Here is a 16,540-nt window from a genome sequence, read left to right as displayed (position 1 = left end):
ACGCCACAGTTTAGGACTCACAGATACTTCCTTTTTAATCTTCTTTAGAAACACATTTCATAATGAATTCTGGTCTAAAATGCTATCTTGGTTTTCATCAGAATTTTTCTCATACTATTCTTAGCTGAAATAGGGTAAAGAGTCAAATGACTTTTGGCTCTTTTTTTGGTCTAGTGTTTGTGGTTTCACATGGTTTTAATATGCTTGAGGCTAAGATTTCATTTTGAAGAGAAGGGACTAAGACCCCTGTGACCCAGCATAGACTTGTAAGCTGCACTGTCTCTAATGAAGGCTATAATATTTTTATCTTTTTTAGAAAGCTTGAAGACCATGTTTTTAAAAAAAAATTTTAATGTTTATTTAATTTTGAGAGAGAGAGACAGAGTGTGAGCTAGGGAGGGGCAGAGAGAGGGAGGGAGACAGAATCTGAAGCAGGCTGCAAGCTTCGAGCTGTCAGCACAGAGCCCAGCATGGGGCTCGAACCCACAGACCATGAGACTATGACCTAAGCCAAAGTCAGACGCTTAACTGACTGAGCCACCCAGGCACCCCTGAAGACCATGGTTTTTACGGATGGATTCATCAGTATATTTGGGATGAAACTGGTCTTTAAACGATAAAAATCGGGGCGCCTGGGTGGCGCAGTCGGTTAAGCGTCCGACTTCAGCCAGGTCACGATCTCGCGGTCCGTGAGTTCGAGCCCCGCGTCGGGCTCTGGGCTGATGGCTCGGAGCCTGGAGCCTGTTTCCGATTCTGTGTCTCCCTCTCTCTCTGACCCTCCCCCGTTCATGCTCTGTCTCTCTCTATCCCAAAAATAAATAAAAAAACGTTGAAAAAAAAATTTAAATGATAAAAATGTTATTTCACACCTTATTTGAAACTCCAAAGATTTCTGTAGTACTTATCTATCACTGCAGAGAAAACCATCACTTTTGGTTTTTTATGGTTTTGAAACACAAAACTATGAAATGGCCCACAGTTCTACAGGTCAGCAATTTGGGTTGGGATCAGGCAGGTGGTTCTTCTGCTGGTCACTCCTGGGGTCTCGCATGTGACTTCAATTGACTGCTTTCACAAAATTGACTTCACTTAGTGCTGCATGTTACCTGAGGGGAGGACAGTGGGGCAGAGAGCAGAGAGAAAGTCATTTTCTTGGCACTGGTTTCCAAAAAGCGAAATCCTTTGTTTGAAAAGATTGAGATTGATTCACATACCATAAAATTCCCTCCTTTAAAACGTGAAGCTAAAGGAGCTTTTAGCATATTAACAAAGTTGTGCGACCAACGTCCCTATGTAATCCAGAGTGTTTTTATCACCCCCAAGGAACCCAGTGCCCATTAGCAGTTACTCCTCACTCCAGCTTTCCTCATCTCTTGGCAACCACTAATCTACTTTATCTGTCTCTGTGAACTTGCCCATTGTGAACATTTCGTATAGATAGGATCGTATATAGCCTTAAGTGACTGGCTTCTTTCATTTAGCATAATGCTTTCAAGGTTCATCCGTGTTGTGGCATGTGTTAGCACTTCATTCCTTTTTATGGCCAAATAATATCCCACTATATGAATATACCACATTTTGTTTATCTGTTCATCAATTGATGGACATTTGGGCTGTTTCCACTTTTTGGCTATTATTAATGCTTAAGCTCTGCATTTACTACTTTCATGAGCCCTTTTTATTTTTATTTTTATTAAAAATTTTTTTATTTAATGTTTATTAAACAAGTTTTTTTAATGTTTATTTATTTTTGAGAGAGAGACACAGAGTGTGAGTGGGGGAGGGACAGAGAGAGAGAGAGAGAGAGAGAGGGAGATGTTTATTTATTTTGAGAGAGAGAGAGATAGAAATCAAGCAGGGGCAGGGCAGAGAGAGGGGGGGACAGAATCCCAAGCAGGTTTTGCACCATCAGTGTGGAGTCTGATGTGGGGCTCGAACCCACGAACCGTGAGATCATGAGCCCAAATCAAGAGTTGGGTACTTAACTGACTGAGCCACCTAGGTGCCCTATTTATTTTTTTTAACAAAGCAATTTTGGAATTTTGGAAAAAGATATTGTTTTTAAGTAATCTCTACTCTCAACATGGGGCTCAAACTCACAATCCCAAGATCAAGAGTCACACATTCCACTTACTGAGCCAGTCAGGTGTCCCTTAGGAGCCCTTTTAAATATTTCAAGGGTACTACTGGAAACATCCCATTGCCTCACACAACTGTTAGAATGGTGTCATTAAATAGAAGTCCAAGCCATTGCTTTTCTCAAAACCCTCCAAATGGCTCCCTTCTCACAAATAGTAAAAACTGATCCTGAGCAAAAACTCTGAGTTTCTTTAGATCTATTCTCCTCTGCCTCCTGCTTCTCAGCTGTCCTTTCAGTTACTCCCCAAAGACACTGGGCATGCTTCCTCCTCAGGCCTGTTCCTTTTGATCACTCTGTCACATCCTCCAGATCTTTGCTCAAATGTCACCTTCTCACCATTAAAAAGAACAACCTCACCATTAAAGAGAAAACCCCTGTACCCCTACCATGTTTTGAGCATCCCACCTTCCTTCCTGCTTTCCCTTAGAATTTATGCTATCTGTAGATTTTATTTATTTTTCTTCTTATTGTCTATCTTCATTAGAACACAAAATCCATGGGGGTAGGAATTTTTGTGCATTTTGTTCACTGCTATATTTATTGCAGAACCTAGAATAGTGTCTGGCAGATAACAGGTATTCATTAAATATTAAATATATGTTGAACAGATGAATAGACTTCAAATTAGGCGCTCAGGCTGTGTAAAATATCACCATTTCTTTGTGGCTTGAAAATATGTCTACCTCATGCTGATTGGAAGTTCCCATGAACATAAGTCTTTGACCATACTATTAGTTCAACTAATGGAAAAAATACAGGCATTATCACTTGATACATCTACATCAGTTTATTTGGTAGAAAGAACTTTGGAGACCTGGGCTTATATGGGGGAGGTTGTGGGAAAACAGGGGATGTCCAATGGTGAGAAGTCTGGGAACAACTAGTCTAAACAGCTGTCTAGAAGGGTCTTGGTTAGTGCAGTTGGCTAATTCTGAGAAATTCCAGTGGAAAACTGCATTCTAAACAAGTTTATCAGCATGTGCCATTTGACTGGTCTCCTGTTCAAAGGTTCCTGTTGCAATTCCTTTTGGCATCTCACTTGCATAGAACTGAGGCAGCAGTAAGTGACAAAGGTTTTATTTATCTCTTGTTATTATCTGTTGACTTTTAAAGGGCTGGGTAATGAACAGAGGTAGATTAGCTAACTCATTGGAAGAGGTGAAGCAATGTCTTGTGAGGCCCAAGGTTCTCACTGTTCCCCGTGGAAGTCTCCAAGCTGGTAGTGGTCATGGGCTACGAGAACATCTCAACGAACCCTTTCATTATATAGCTGTATGGACTGAAAGGGGAAGGACTGTGTTCAAAGCCATGCTGGTAAGTAAGAATCTGGCCAAAGTAAAACAAAATTGCTACTTGAGTAGCGTGTGGGAGGGTCAATATTAATTGTGTTCTGATTGCACCAAAAACTTTTTCTTTAAGTTTATTTATTCACTTTGAGAGAGAGAAAACATGAGTTGGGGGAGAAGCAGAGAGTGGTAGAAAGGGAGAATCCCAAGCAGACTCCATGTAGATACTTTCTCTATATTATATCATTTCATCAATCCTGCAACTTTGTGAGGTAAGTAATAGTTTTCCCATTTTTGCATTCGAGAGACTTGAAAGTCACAGACACTGAGTACCTGGCTCAAGGCCCCAAGTAAATGGCAGAGCTAGGATTTAAATCTAACTATCTTTTCGGGGCGCCTGGGTGGCGCAGTCGGTTAAGCGTCCGACTTCAGCCAGGTCACGATCTCGCGGTCCGTGAGTTCGAGCCCCGCGTCGGGCTCTGGGCCCATGGCTCGGAGCCTGGAGCCTGTTTCCGATTCTGTGTCTCCCTCTCTCTCTGCCCCTCCCCCGTTCATGCTCTGTCTCTCTCTGTCCCAAAAATAAATAAAAAACGTTGAAAAAAAAAATTAAAAAAAAAAAAAATCTAACTATCTTTGACTATGAAAAATTCTCATCTTCTTCCCTGAAGTCTGGTGTCTTAATTCCTGCCCCTTGACATTCACAAATAATAGTAATAATAATGATTATGCATGCTTGGTGTTTAAATATGCCAGGCATTAATCTAGTTTCTGGGATTACATAAATAAATAAAAGGAAGAGAGATTCCCAACTTTGTGGAAGCAGAGAGACAATGAACATAATATAGAAACAATCCGTAGGGTTTTTTGGAAGGTGGTAAATGTGACAAGGGAAATAAATAGAGCAAGATAAGGGAGTTTGGGAGATTTCAGAAGTATCTGAGAGTGTAACAAGTTCGAATAGAGTGCTCAGGGCAGGCTATCCCTAAGAAGATAATACTTGAGCAAAGACTTGAAGATGAAGATATCTGGGGTGAAACTCTGAGGCAGAGAGAAGAGCTAGTGCAAAGGGCCTGAGGTGGAAACAGGCCCTGTGGGTTTGAGAAACAGTGGGAAAGTCAGTGTGACTAGACAGCAAGAGTCAAAGAGGAGAATGAAGGAGATGAGGTCAGGTGAAAATAGGGGCCAGACTGTGTAGGGCCTTGTGGGCCACTGTAAGGATGCTGGCTGACTTTAATTCTCAGTGAAATGGAGGAGTCTTTTTAGGGTTTTGGTCAGAGAAGTGTCAAGATCCAACTTCCATGTTAAAAGCATCCTTCTGGCTATTGTGGTGAGGAAAGTAAAGAGGAACAAGGACGGTAGACATCTTGACAAGAGATCAGGATGGCTTAGGCCAGAGTGCAGCAATGGAGGCAGAGGGAAGTGACTGGATAAGATTTTTTGAGAGATTTGAGAGAAAGAAAGGAATCAAGGATGCCTACGGCTTTCCCACCAAGGACCTCCCCACTGAATCCTCTAAGCAACACTGCCACAAGGGACTAGAGGGTTCTACCTTCACACTATGTGTGTGACACATGGTAGAATATTCCTCAGTCTGAGGAGAAACAAAAATACTGTAAACTATTTTATCTGTATGTAAGGAGATATAAGCTCCCATGTTTTAAATTCTAAGTAGCAAGAATTAGAATCTAGCGTCATTATCTCTGATCATAATCAGAGTCTCTTAAACTCTTTGAGCCATAACTTCTTTTTCTGTGAAGTGGGGATTACTGCTCTGCTGTCCCAGTTGTGAGGTCATGTGAACTCCACGGAGCAGTGACAGAGTTCTCATTACTTCTGTACCCAGGCACTTAGAATGGTGCCTTGTGCAAGGTAGAGGCCCAGGAAATACTTATTGAATGACTAAACGAAAGAGAATTAACTCGAAGACCCTTGGGAAAAATTTACAAATCTGTTAGGTTTGTTATTAGCGAACTAAGACAACTGCTGAGACCAGCAGCTTTTGGGGAGGCCTGAATTAACAGCATAATTACTTTGCTTTGACTTAGCCTGTCAATTCTAGTTGTTCATATAATGGAATAATGAGGACATCCCTCAGCATTTCTAACCTCTGGTGCTCGTACGCATTTTCATAAGCCAACAGCACCTGGACAACTTATATAAGAACAGCTCTGATGAGCATCATCTTTTTTAATTAAGGACATCTGCTTTTTAAAATCAGTCTCATTAGAGAGTTTCTTTGCACCATGAATCTGATCATTGGTGACACTAATAATGAAAATATACAAGGTACAGAAAGCCAGGGGGAACTGAATTCTAATTTTTAGTCAATGAGTTAGTACATGAAAGCACTTAGAATAGCACCTGATATGGTAAATTCTCCAGAAGCACTAGTCATTTTTATTGTTATCTGTAAATTCATCCATTCCTTCTTCCTTCCTCCATCTGTCCCTCCCTTCCCTCTTTCTTACCTCCCTTTCTTCCTTCTTCCCTCTCTTCCATATTTGTTCCTTTCTCCCTTACTTCCTTCCCTCTTTCTTCCCTCCCTTCCTTCTTCCTTCCTAATTTGCTGATCCACTAATTTTATGACTTTCTGACACCAGTTTTGTGGCAGGTCCTGTGGTAGGTGTCAGGCATATAAATATTAATGAGGCACTGCCTCTGCTCATGAGATATTCACATAAGCCAGTTAGAAAGCAATGCAGAGGGGTGGCTGGGTGGCTCAGTCAGTAAGTGTTTGACTTTGTCTCAGGTCAAGATTTCATGATTTTGTGAGATTGAGCCCTGCATTGGGCTCTGCGCTGACAGTGCTGAGCCTGCCTGGGATTCTCTCCCCCTCTCTGCCTCTCATACACTTGCATGCTCTCTCTCTCTCTCTCAATAAATGAACAAACTTAAAAAAAAGAAAGCAATGTGGAAATGACATCGGTCCAAACCATTGTTTCCCTGATATTGTGTTAATGTAACATAATTGCCTGAGTGGATGTACTTAAGTTCTCCAGACTTTTGAGGTCCCTTTTCTCTTCTTGTGGGAGTTAAATGGCTCAATTCTTCCTCACACCTACTGTGGGAAATTCCATGCTCTACTTCAGTGCTTTTGGAAGATTCCTGTCAGTCACTTCTTTCTCCAGTTCTTTCCTGCTCTTCATTTGTCATCTTTCTTGTTTCCTACTTTCTCAATATGGAGACAAGATTTTCATTGTGTGTTTTGAGTTGATAATGGGAGATGGGTGTGCAATTTAAGAACAGAACAGGAACATAACTTCATATGCAATGTCAAACTCTAGTATTCCTTGAAATGTATCAGGCTTTCCTGGAATTCCCCCATTAGAAATGCTCCTCTTTAGACTTTGGCTTGTTCTGTAAACGGGACCCTGTTTTACTCCCCATAATTTTCTCTTAAAACCCCTCTCCTAGCCCTTCTAAAGATGGAGGATAGGAGTGGAGAGTAAGTGTGGAATCAAAACACCAGAAAGAAGGCTGTGGCAGAAATTCAGGTGCCAGATGAGAGTAATTTGGACCATCAAAAGGGGAGATGATAAGTGAGTGAACAGATTCAGTACTGCTTTCAAGGTAGAGTTGACAGGTTTGCTGATGGATTTGATATGGGACCTTAGAGAAAAAGGATTGAGATAGCTCCAAGATTATTGGCTTGAGCAATAGGAAAAACAGTTACCAAAAGTAACTCATGTTTACTGCAGGATATCTGGAAAGCATCTAAAATAGAAGTAAGAAAACAATAGTTACCCAAAATTCCTATTACTTAAAGATAAACATTGTTAAAATTTTGATGTTTCCATCTAGTCATTTTTCCCCTTCCTTATTAATTGTTCTAGTCTCTTTTTCTGTGTGTGTGTATGCATAAACTAAAAATATATAAATATACATGTAAAGCAGTATATATACACACACACACATATTTATCCTACTTAAAAAAACTTAACATAATGAAAATACCTCTGAGCTATTGATACCCAGAATTTTTCTGTTTGCAGGCAGCATTATGAAGGCAAGCTTCCCTGTAGCATTGTTTTCTAATATTCTGAGAATTTCCGTTTCATTAGAAGTTTTTGGAAAACATTTTTTTATTATTTTTTTGGAAAACATTTTAAATAGATGCATAATATGACACAGTATAGCTGTAACATAATGTCCTTAGCTGTTTCTCTGCTGTTGGACATCTAGGTACCATCCATTATTGTGCTATGAAAAATAATGCTGCAGTCTTTGTACATAAACACTTGCATGTGTCTCTGATGATTTCCTCATGAGAAATTGTTGAGCATGAAATCAGCAGGTCAATATTTTTAAAGGTAAAAAAAATGACTTCTTGATTATTGATTATCTCTCAGTATTATACCTAACGCATCTTGATAAGCTGAGAGTTCAGGTCCTCAGCAGTGAATCATTTAAGCACTCACATATTCAATGTCTCACCAGGCTTTTAAAACCTGTGCCTACTTCTCTTCCAATTTTGATTAAACTGAAAAGGCTAACTATAATTAATCTTTGTTAATCAGCATGAAGAACATTCTAAAATCATGTAGAAACTGATGATTATGAAATCTTTTCATCCACCATAGTGCTCTTTATTTCACAAAAGAAGAATTTTCTTTTCCACCAACCCTATGCCAATCAATCTCTTTCTTTCTCTACCCCTTATTTGGCAGGGAATGGTCTTGATCCCAATAGCAGATATTTCCAAAACTAAGAGCCAAATCTAGGGGCACCTGGGTGGTTCAGTCAGTTGAGCATCTGACTCTTCATTTCAGCTCAGGTCATGATTTCAGGGTCATGGGATTGAGCCCTGTGTTTGGCTCCACACTGAGTGTGGAGCCTGGTTAAGATTCATTCTCTCTCTCTCTCCCTCTCTCCCTCTCTCTCCCACTCTCCGTCTCTTCCTCCCTTCCCCCTGACATCCTCCTACCCCAAATTTTCTAAAATGGAAAAAAAAGAGCCAAATCTAAACATTAACGAACATTTTCCTAAGCCTATGGCTTCCTTCAGATGTTAACTAAGGATGTCACTTAGGGTGATGACCAATAGCTGAACATCAGTGAAACAGTCAGAGGACTCCAGACGTACAAGCATTGGAAAAACATAACAAAATTAGGTATGAGCCTACTATGAGGCAGTCTAAGGCTGGTACAGTGCATCCTGGCTGTCTAGTTTGGACTCTGATTTGACTTTGCAGAGGTGCAGCAAGTGTGACTCTATTATTCACTTGTATCATGGTTCGGTTCACTTGTTACTGTTTGCATCCCATTTTGGGTGCTCCCCTTCCCTTCCTCTCTGCATACACTCATCTTAGTTGGTGGTGATGGATTGTTTGTCTTTTGGCATATGAAACATACCGTGATTCTAAGAGTCAAGTCTACTCAAATTGTATATTCAGAGAAGTGTCATTACCCTTCTCACCCCATCACCCCATTCCTCTTCCCCTATTCTTTCCATCTCTCACCCATGCCTCACAGGTGACAATCGCATTAGTTTCTGGTTAATTCTTCTTATCAAATGAGCAGAAATATATTTTCTTATATACTTTTCTTTCTTACAGGAAGGAGAGCATACTATTTACATTCTTCATACTTTGTTTTTTCATTTGGCAATATCCTGGAAATTACTCTCTATTATCTCATAGTCTTCCTCATTCTTTTCTATGGTGGCATTATATTCTCATATGTGGATGTATCATAGTTTAACTAGTCCCCTATATATGTGCATTTAGATCGTTTAATATTTTTGCAGTTGTAAACAATGATGCGATGAATATATATAATTGAAGGTGTATCTTCAAGGTAGATTTCTAGAAATGAGATTACTGGTTCAAAAGGTAAGTACATATGTACTTTTGTAATATATTGCCTGATATATTTCCTGAAGAGTTTTACTGGTTTACATTCCCACCAGCATGATGAGGGCCTCTGTGCCTGTTTTCCCACAGTCTTGCCAACAGAAAGTGAGATCATACTTTTTAATTTTTGGCTATCTGACAGCTAAGCAATGGTAGTTTCCTGAACTACCCAACTTAAAAAGATTGCCAAGTTATTTCTGTTTCACAGCATCCTCCCTGCATTATGGCCTGGAAACTGCCTCCCCAAAGTAAGCTGGGCCAATCATAACAATCACCTAATTTGTTTCACTTTTCTTAGAGATGATAGTCCTAAATTCTATTATCCAATGTCTAACATCCATTGTTTCATATATTTTGTCCAGTTTTCTAATCATTTAAAGCAAGAGCATAAATTCAATCCCTATTACCCTATCATGGGCAGGAATGGAAGCTGGTCCAACATTTATCTGATAAGATTTCCAGAGAAGGCAAATAATAAAAAATTATCAAAACAACAGAAAAAAAATTCTAGAAGTGAATAGACATGTTACATGGAAATAGACACATTTTTACAGAGAATTACAAGCAGAAAATTTTTTGCAACAAAATCAATCTGGTGAAAATTCTTCACTCTAAAATTCACTTTAGAGTGAATTTTCTTCACTCTAAAGAAAAAAATTAGGAAACTTTTATAGAGGGAGAAAGAAGGAAAGAAAAAGGGAAGCTTTCTTTACAAAAGGGAAAAGAGCTAAGTGATAACAGACTTCTCATTGGCAGAATGCTAAAAGACAGTGGACCAAATGTTCAAAAGCCTGAAAGAATTTGATTTTGAATCTAATATTCTATAACCAGGCAAATTAAAATATGAGTTGTAACTGAATTTTAAGAAAATACTGTGAATAGCTTAATAGGAACACATTTGAAAATTAAGTTGAAATGGATGCTTTTCTTGGAAAATCTAGATTCCCAAAATTGACTCAAGAAGAAATAGAAAAATTGAATAGAACTATATAGAAGAAATTAAAAATTAGTTTCAATATATAGCTCTTAAAAGGCACCAGGCCCAGAAGTATCTATAGGAGAGTTTCATTAAACTTCATGGAACAGATGAAAAAATAAGGAAAGCTTTCCAACTCATTCAAAGAGGCTAGCAGACCCTACCAAAAGCCAGATAGGGTAGCAGGTGAGTGACGGTCTAGTTAGGAGACCGAAACCTTGCCAATTATTGAAAAAATGATAAAATAATGGAAAGAATTGATAACTAGATGTAAAATTGTTACCCAGGTAACTGAAAGAATAGAAAGTGAACTCTAAGGTATCAGAATTGTAGCAACTGAAAAAAACAGGTTCCACCCCAGGGCATGAAGAAATAAAGGGAAGAACTTAAATTTATTAAAATATAGAAGTTTGGAAGAGGTCCCCCTGAACTGAAACTCAGATCTCTCAAGAGAGGCTGCTGTCCCACTGGTGCTGGTGTCTAGGATGTAGTGGAGTAGGGGTGTGGAACATGCTGAGGCTGGTTCTGCAAGTATTGAATAAAACTACAGTCTGGATTCAGCTGTTGCCATGGGAAGGCACCGCTGCTGCCTGGGTGAAGAAGTGGTGCGGTTGCCAGGAAACCACACACAGGAAATGGAGCAAACAGGAATATCACAGCAAGCTGTCAGGAAGGAGTAAATCCCCTCTTCCTCTTCTAGACCTGCAGTCTCCTTCGGAACCTAATAAAAAGCCAGCTGACAGAGCAGAAATACGGTTTGCAGAGTTCTAGCCTCACAAATCAAAGTATAGAAGGGTGGGTTTGGAGCTGAGAGACAGTAACTCAACAACTATCACAGAGAGCACACACACAAAGGAAAATTTATGCTCACCCACTGACACATGAATGGGGAAAAAAACAAAACATCAGTACATTAAATAAAGCAATGTAGAAACAAAATTCACAAAAAGGTAGGGTTTATCCCAGGAATACAAGGATGCTTCAACATTCGAAAAGCTATTTGCTAACAGATGCAAGTAGATAGACACTGGTATTTGATGACCCTCAGTGCCTCTACCTCATCAAATATCTCAGCAAATGTAGAATCTGAAAAAATTATGCCTAATGGTGAAACATCAGAAAAATTCCTACTGCTGTCAGAAACAAGACAAAAAGGCCAATTATCACCACTATGTTCAACATTATACTGGAGAGCTTAAAACATACAATATAATGAGAAAAAGAAGAAAGTATAAATATTTGATTGGAAGAGATAAAATTGTCACTCTTTGTAAAAATCTGATGTTCTGTTTTTAAAGATTGAAGAAAACCAGTGGAAAAACTAGTAAGACTAATATAAAGATTCAGAAGAGCACACACCTGATCACACAAGAAGCTAGAAACCATAGCTTTCCCATGTATAGCAGTGATGACCAATTAGAAAGTATAAAAAAAAAACCCCTCCTGTTATCTTAGCAACAAAACTATAAAATGGGGATCAAAAACCTAACAAGAATTGTTCTTATAATTTAAAAACTATAAAATATGTCTATGAATACACCTAACAAGAAATGTGCAGAAACCTCTTTTAAAAGCTACAAAAGACATTTTGAATAGATCTGGATGGGAAGACTGAATTTCATAAACATATCAATTCAATCCAATCCCAATAATGTTTACAGCTGGATTTTTTTTTGGGGGGGGGGGAAGAAAACTAATAAATTGATTCTTAAATTCATCTGATTAAAAAAAATTGTGCTAGAATAAAAAATATTTTGAGAAAAAAGAATAATGAGGATCTTGCCTTACCAGATACTAGAGCATACTATAAGGCAGTATTAATGGAAACAATGTAGTACTTATGTGGAAATAGATAAATTGATGAATGAAACAGATGACAAAGTTTAGAAACGGAGGTATACATTTACAGAATTGAATCTATGGTAAAGTTGGTAAAGTTGTCATTTCAATAGAAGAGAGAGATTACTGGATATTGATTTTGAAAAAAAAAGTTAGGTCATAATCTAACACAAAATCTCTGATTATTGCAATATGCAACTACTCAAGTATTAGGACAAAATAAGGGGCAACATATTAAAATCTGGAAAATGAGAATGGTTTTCTAAGCAAGACATAAACACAGAAGCCATAAAGAGAAAAAAGTGGACAGACACAACGACATAAACGTGGAAATTTTTTACCCAAAGAAAAACACTATATACAAGTTAAGAAATTTAAGGCTGCTTGGGAGAATGTTTTTGCAATGTAGTTAATAGATATTTAGCCTCAATAATCTCTTAAATATTAAAAACAATCTGTAAATGTTTTGATTTAGGAGTTTTAGTTATTCATTAAAATGTACTATAAGCCAGGCACTGTGCTAGCTCTTTTCAGACACGATTTAGTCTTCAGAACAACCCTATGGAGTTGATATTATCTCCATCTGGCAGAGCAAAAACTGAGATTCAGAGAGTCCAAGCAACTTGCTTAATTTCTCACAGTTTCCAAGTGACAGGGCTGAAATTCAACAGCAACTCTGACTCCGGAGTTCTTTCCCAGGCCCTTTCTTCTTCCTAGTGCTAAATTAGTTTACCTTAAAAATTTCTAAAATTGCACTATTATCTCCCACGAAGTATTTCCCGATCTCATCTTTTATGCTTTGGTCTAGCAGAGTATTTATCCTTAAACCACCATTAACACAATGACAGAATAAATGCATTATATGGGCAGGGCAATGTCAGTGAGTCTACAAATATTTATTCTAAGTGAAGGGACAGGGATAACCTTATCACGTCCATTCACAATTAAAAACTTGGCAGAAACAGTAGCTAGTTGAGAAATTTGAAGTTGGCCAGTTCACTAATTTGGTGTGTGATATTGTCAGAATTACTCATCAGCCAGGCTTCACGCTGACAGGCAATTATTTCTCCAGGGCTGAGTGAATTTCATGACCCAAACCCATAGGAAACTCTTAAGCAAGGAGTTTGAAGATATTCACTTTATCTATCAGTAAATGACTCCATTCTAATTCTTGATGGGGATAATGGGATGGGGAAAAAAAGAATAAAATTACCATAATTAAAACAACACAACAACAACATTTATTTAGATAAAAACCTGTGGTTCCTGTTTTCCACCTTATCTTGGCCAAACATTTAAACAGATTTGCAATTAAAGAGCTAAATTGTGAGTTTTTAGTTACATTTCTTCCCTGTGGTGCTGCTAGATTATGAGTACTCTTGCCTTTGTTATTTGGGATTATTAACATCTGAGCTAGTCCTTCTAACACTCCTTGGTGGATTCTGTTCTCTCTTGTCTGTCCTTTTAACATTGGCATTTTTTGGAGTCCTACCCAAGGCCTTCTCTGCTGGTCTCACCCACTCCTATTGCTCCAATTATTGTGTGCAGATGATGTCTGCAGTTGTTTAGGGAGACTGGCTGCAAACATCACAATACCCAATAATGGCTTAAGAGTGATGATATTTATAGAACCATCTTATAGAACAAGAAGTCGGGAGATAGTCTGTTCCAGGGTTAGTTCAGGGATTCAGAGATGTTATCAGGTACCAATACTCTTTCTACCTTTCAGCTCTGCCATTCCCAAGGCTGTCTCACAGTTTCAAGATGGCCACTAAAGCTCCAAACCTCAGGTTTCCACATAACACATTTAAAGTGGGAAGGAAGAGGGTTTTGAAGGCAGATGAGAGCTTTATTCTTATGTGGCTCTCTGTTTTATTGAGGGAAAAAAATCTCTCCTAGAGGTTCTCCAGTAGACTTCCTGGCCTTAGAAATGGGTCATATATGCAAATCCAAAACCGCTTACTAGTTTTAATAAAAATTATAAATTTTAGTTACTGATGGATAATACACATTTGAAAATTTTAGGCAAGCTCTCTTAGTGTGGAAAAGAAAGTATGAAGCAAAACTTTCATGCCAGTGCTCATTGGAGAATAGGATGCAATCCTAAGAATGCAAGAGGGAGCGATAAATGGGAATAAGGCAGAGAACGAGGGAAAGCAGTACAAGTTGGTATGTTGCCAAGCTTAGGCACACCTTCTCAAGAAAACATTGCTAGTAGGGGCGCCTGGGTGGCTCAGTCGGTTGAGTGTCCGACTTCAGCTCAGGTCACGATCTCGCGGTCTGCGAGTTCAAGCCCCGCGTCGGGCTCTGGGCTGATGGCTCAGAGCCTGGAGTCTGCTTCCGATTCTGTGTCTCCCTCTCTCTCTGCCCCTCCCCCGTTCATGCTGTGTCTCTCTCTCTGGCTCAAAAATAAATAAACGTTAAAATTTCTTTTTTTTTTTTTTTTTAAAAGAAAACATTGCTAGCTAATGTGGGACATCTCCTGAGTGGTCACATGGATTCATTGCTTCTTAGAACAGTCCACTGTGGAAGAAGAATAAGGGCATGGCATTTATCTGCAAACCTATTTCTATCTTCTGCTTCTTGGGAAAAGCCTGCCCGACAGGGCACTGAGTTTCTCACTTTGGGCAAACACTTGCTGGGAAAAGTAGGTTGGGGCTGCACCCTGGACTTGCTGCAGTTCCCTTACAGCTGGCGCAGAGGAATCTGTGCTTAAGCCCAGCCTTCATCTCTAGGGAGGATGAGAAAATTGGAGATGTGGGATCATAACCTAATATGAGGTGATGGTGGCAGCAGCTGGGATGTGAGCCATCTCTGGGATTGCTCCAGCCTGGGAAGAAGGGCAAGTGGCCAAGGCTGCAGGATATGTGAGGATGAGCAGATCTGGAGTGGGGCATAAAATGAGCTCGATACATAAGCTGAGGCTTATATGTTGCATGAGAAATGGATGAAAGGATCCAGGGAATACTTTAAAATTACATAAAAAGAAACAATACATATGACAGAATTCTTTCAGCTACTTCTGATCTTTTTTGTGGATACTTTGGGTGTCATTTCTACTTTTTCACAATTTTTTTCTTTTGCCAATTTTTCAATTGTCAAAAAAGGTATAATTTTGTATTCCCAGTATTAAACATTTTTAATTCAAATTTATATTATTTCTCCATGGATTAAAGACCTGTATTTGAAAAAAATAACTTAAAAATTTTTAGAATAAAATATTGAAGGATATTTGTATGGTTAATCAGGACAAAAGCACAATACATAGTAAAACAGAATCAACATTACAGTGTTCAAATTCTGTGCATCAAAGTTAAAAGACAGCCCATAAGGAGAACATATTTGTAATGCATGTAACCAGAAAAATTGAAGATTCCAAATATGTAAAGTTTTAGCTACAAATCAATGAAAAATCCAAACAACCCAATAATCAAATGGGCAAAGAATATTAAGAGGCAAGTCACAGAATAGCAAAACTGAATGTCAAAGAAGCTTAACTAGTAATCAAAGAAATGAAAATTAAAATGAGATACCATTTGGTACTCATCATATTGGCAGTAAAACAGCTGACAATATCATATGTCAGTGAAGATGTAGAGAAATGAGATTATAATTGGTAGAGCAAGTTTGGAGAGCAATTCAGTAAAGTCTATTAATGTTGAAAGTGTGCATACACTATAGTGCTACCATTTCAGTTCCAGGGACATATCCTAGAAAACATCTGAACCTGTGACCCCAGAATTAAGATGTAAGAATGTAAGAATGTTCATTTTGGCATTGATCAGAATAGTGAAAAATTGAAAGCAACCTTAATGTTCATCAATGGGAGGATGGCTACATTGCAGAATAATTATAAAAGAGAATGTAAATGAATGAAATAGAGCCTGGTGTTGAATGGAAAAGCAAGTCACAGAGTAATATACATAAAGTTTAAATGAAACAAGTATGACAAAGCCTTAAAATTTCTTGAATATGATTGATTAGTGATTTCTTGGAGTTTAAAAAATATTTTCTCTGCATAGTTGAAGATTTCATTCTAAAACATTTACAGAAGGACACAATCTTAAAGAAAAGTTTTAAGCTTATTGAAATTTAAATAGAAAATTTAAATAGAAAATTTAAATTTAAGTTAAATGTAAACTAATGCTAAATTCAGAAGCATGCAGTGTTAATTGGAAATGTTTGAAAAAATTCCATTTCATATAAAATGCTAAGCTTTTTACTTATAACCAAAACAATAGAGATCTGTCAACTTGATAAGAGTTGGCAGAATGAGTCTACATGAAAAAGGAAAACAAAAAAAGCAATAGGAAATGAGCAGGACTTACTCCAATGGATAATCTGATTAGAATGCCTGTCACAGTACTTAACTGATGTTGCTTATGTTTGCCAATATCTGTGTAAAGAGGTGTATTAGGCAGGATATAGTTTTAATGGCTGCCTTGAAG

General features: G+C 38.3%; 1 long non-coding RNA gene across 1 annotated transcript in view; it reads right to left on the bottom strand.

Moving 5' to 3' along the window:
- Positions 1–841: 841 nt before the first annotated feature.
- The window catches only part of LOC131519024 (uncharacterized), a 37,053-nt gene continuing 21,354 nt past the window's right edge, over positions 842–16,540 (bottom strand). Inside the window, exon 3 of the long non-coding RNA XR_009265415.1 lies at positions 842–1,106. This is a non-coding gene — a long non-coding RNA (uncharacterized LOC131519024). The remainder of the gene's footprint in view (positions 1,107–16,540) is intronic.

This window comes from Neofelis nebulosa, chromosome 8 (assembly GCF_028018385.1).
Source record: "Neofelis nebulosa isolate mNeoNeb1 chromosome 8, mNeoNeb1.pri, whole genome shotgun sequence".
Taxonomy (NCBI): Eukaryota; Metazoa; Chordata; class Mammalia; order Carnivora; family Felidae; genus Neofelis; species Neofelis nebulosa.
Note: the sequence above shows the minus strand (reverse complement) of the source record. Positions and strands in the feature narration are given on the sequence as shown.